Source organism: Berghia stephanieae, chromosome 6 (assembly GCF_034508935.2).
Source record: "Berghia stephanieae isolate SIO BIC M18660-M18661 chromosome 6, UCSD_Bste_1.3, whole genome shotgun sequence".
NCBI classification, from domain to species: domain Eukaryota; kingdom Metazoa; phylum Mollusca; class Gastropoda; order Nudibranchia; family Aeolidiidae; genus Berghia; species Berghia stephanieae.
This window is the reverse complement of record NC_088365.1, coordinates 1886636-1889194: the sequence shown is the minus strand read 5'-3', so window position 1 is coordinate 1889194 and position 2559 is coordinate 1886636. Positions and strand designations below refer to the sequence as shown.

The 2559-nt window shown below is 36.0% G+C and overlaps 1 protein-coding gene across 1 annotated transcript in view; it reads right to left on the bottom strand.

Moving 5' to 3' along the window:
• Positions 1 to 1645: 1645 nt before the first annotated feature.
• LOC144975594 (C-type mannose receptor 2-like) overlaps positions 1646 to 2559 on the bottom strand; it is a 29110-nt gene continuing 28196 nt past the window's right edge. The window contains exon 14 of the mRNA XM_078919757.1: positions 1646 to 1817. The gene's annotated coding sequence lies outside the window, so the exon portion shown is untranslated. The remainder of the gene's footprint in view (positions 1818 to 2559) is intronic.

Below are 2559 nucleotides of genomic sequence, written 5' to 3'. Positions count from 1 at the left end.
TGTCAGTAAGCTGATATTCATGTACAACCCTGCAACTTGATCCTTCATACATCAGGAAGAACGCATCACAGGCATGTATAAGGAGGGTACAGATTTTCGTAAACAGGTGCATGCGTAAGCTACTCAGAATAAAATGGATGGATAGAATATATAAATGAAGAAGTATGGAAAAGAACACAGCAGAAACCAGTGGGAGAGGAAATAGGAAGAAGACGATGGAGGTGGATTGGACACACGCTTAGAAAGAACGACTCCACTACAACAAAGAAAGTATTGGACTGGAACCCTCAGGGCAGAAGATCAAGGGGAAGGCCACGAGGAACATGGAGAAGAATTAAAGAAGCTGATATACAGAGAAGTGGTAAGACCTGGAATGAGATTAAAAAGATAGCTCAGGATAGAGAAGGATGGAAACTGTTTGTCTGTGGCCTATACCCTGACCCAGGGTGAAAAAGGCAATGATGATGATGATGAACTAACTTTAGTAAAAAAAAAGAAGAAAAGAAATGAACCAGAAACAGCTTTCAAAGCAGACTGTCTAATCAGGGAGTTTTGACACGAGGTTGTGTGACTTCCCCCATATCACTGTGAGTGCAATCCAATCGAGGTCATTGGGCCTAAGTAGAGGGAAAGATTGAGAGGAGGAACATCAAGTTTACTCTCACCGACGAGGCAATAAATGATAAAGAATAGACTGAGAAAAGGCATGCCTCAACCTTCGCAAACTAGAGGAAAATTACGTTTCATTGGATAGAGTAATGCTCGGAATCTTTCTGTAGTCGTTTCATTTCTCCTTTTCATCATCCTCGTCATAAGACTGTGCTAATTGATGTGTTCAGTATTTCTTGGTTGTTGTTGTTGTTATTGTTGAACACATATTTGTGGAGACACTGTCTCATAATTGATGATTTTTTTACTTTTGACCAGTCTACATAAATTTATGCAATCCTCTCTGGCATAAACACAAGCTATTTCTCAAACTTTTGCAATCAAAATTATATTGGAAGAGCGTTATGTTCACTTTCGTTTGTATTCACCAGTAATGTGTATTGATAGTTATAGAATGTAGATGTCTGATAGTTGATAATTGCCATTCGTTGCTTCATATTCAAATACTGCACGTATATCGTTTAAGCTTCAATTAACCGAACACTCCAGTTTAACAAATTCCTTCAAAATGGATATGCGGAAAATTCATGATTTTTGTATACCCATTAGCTTGATTAAACAACGTGTTGATTTTATTTAAGAATTCATTGTTTCAAGGGCGTTTTCAGCTTTTTTATTTTTTGTCGTTAACTAAAAGCCTGATACTAACAACAACAAAATACGGCGGAGCTCACGGAAAAAAGGGAGGCAACATAATTTGTGATCAGTAAATCAACCAATGGAATCATTTAATTTGTTTACTTGAGCACTTCTAACAACTCACTTTTTACTTTGTCGATCGTCGTCTTCTTTTGTAACGTAATTTTTTGGTCAGTACCCAAAGTCAGTATCGGTCCTTTCGTTTAAGTTTAAGAAGGCCACGACACTACCTGTACACATACCTTTTTTTCTTTCTTTTACTTTTTTCGTTTTATTTATTTTAAAAAAAGTAGGTACAATGAATTAACACGTTGTTTTCAAATTTCTAATGTTTTATTATATTTCATGTATTTGTTATAATTATAAGAGTATTTTTTATTGCACATGACATTAGAAAAATTGCAAAATTCGAAAGTCTATACTATAAATAAACTTGAAATTGAACTCGATTGGCAGTTTAAACTAAAAATCGTCAAAACTGAAGCTTGGTGTTTGTTGACTGGGTGGATCTGTATGAAGAAAAAATAAAAAACGAAACAAACATGAAGTTACTAATTGTAAATGATGGATGTAGTGCAACTATGTGGTTTTGTGGTATGAGTATGACCCCTGCCTTCGGACCGTTTTGAGCGGTGCCTAGTTGAGACCTTGGAAAATAATAAAAATATTAAATAAATAAAATGAGCGTTTATGTAGCGCGATATCCACTAAATGTGCTCAAAGCTGTTGGCTAGGGACCCCTTGTAAGGCGCGTTGAGCACGTTTAGTTGATATTGTGCAATATATAAAACAAAAGCTCAAGCTGAAATGTTGCTGTTGCACATGACCCCTTGTAAAGTGAGTTGAGCACGTTTGATGTTATATAAATAACACAGATGTTATATACGTTATATAAATGTTCACGTTTTCTTCCATTCTTTTTTTTTAAAAAGCCTCGTCAACCAGAATGGAATTGCATATTTTGATAAGCACTTATGAAAAGAAAAAAATGGGATTGGAGCAAAAAGTTGCCTCATCTATTGGCATTGTTAGATTTTCTTGTATTTTGACTCGGTTACGCTGGGTGGGGTTTCTGACCTCCCATAGTGGGCAGGAAGCTCACTTATTATATCTGTTTTCCAACTTGCTCTATGTCTTTTTCTGAGAATGAGATGACTTGGTTTTGTCCTTTCCCTTGTCGGAGTCCTGGGCTTGGCAGGAAACAATCAAATGTATAGTTAAAATTTAGTAGATGACATTTTTGGATTCTGT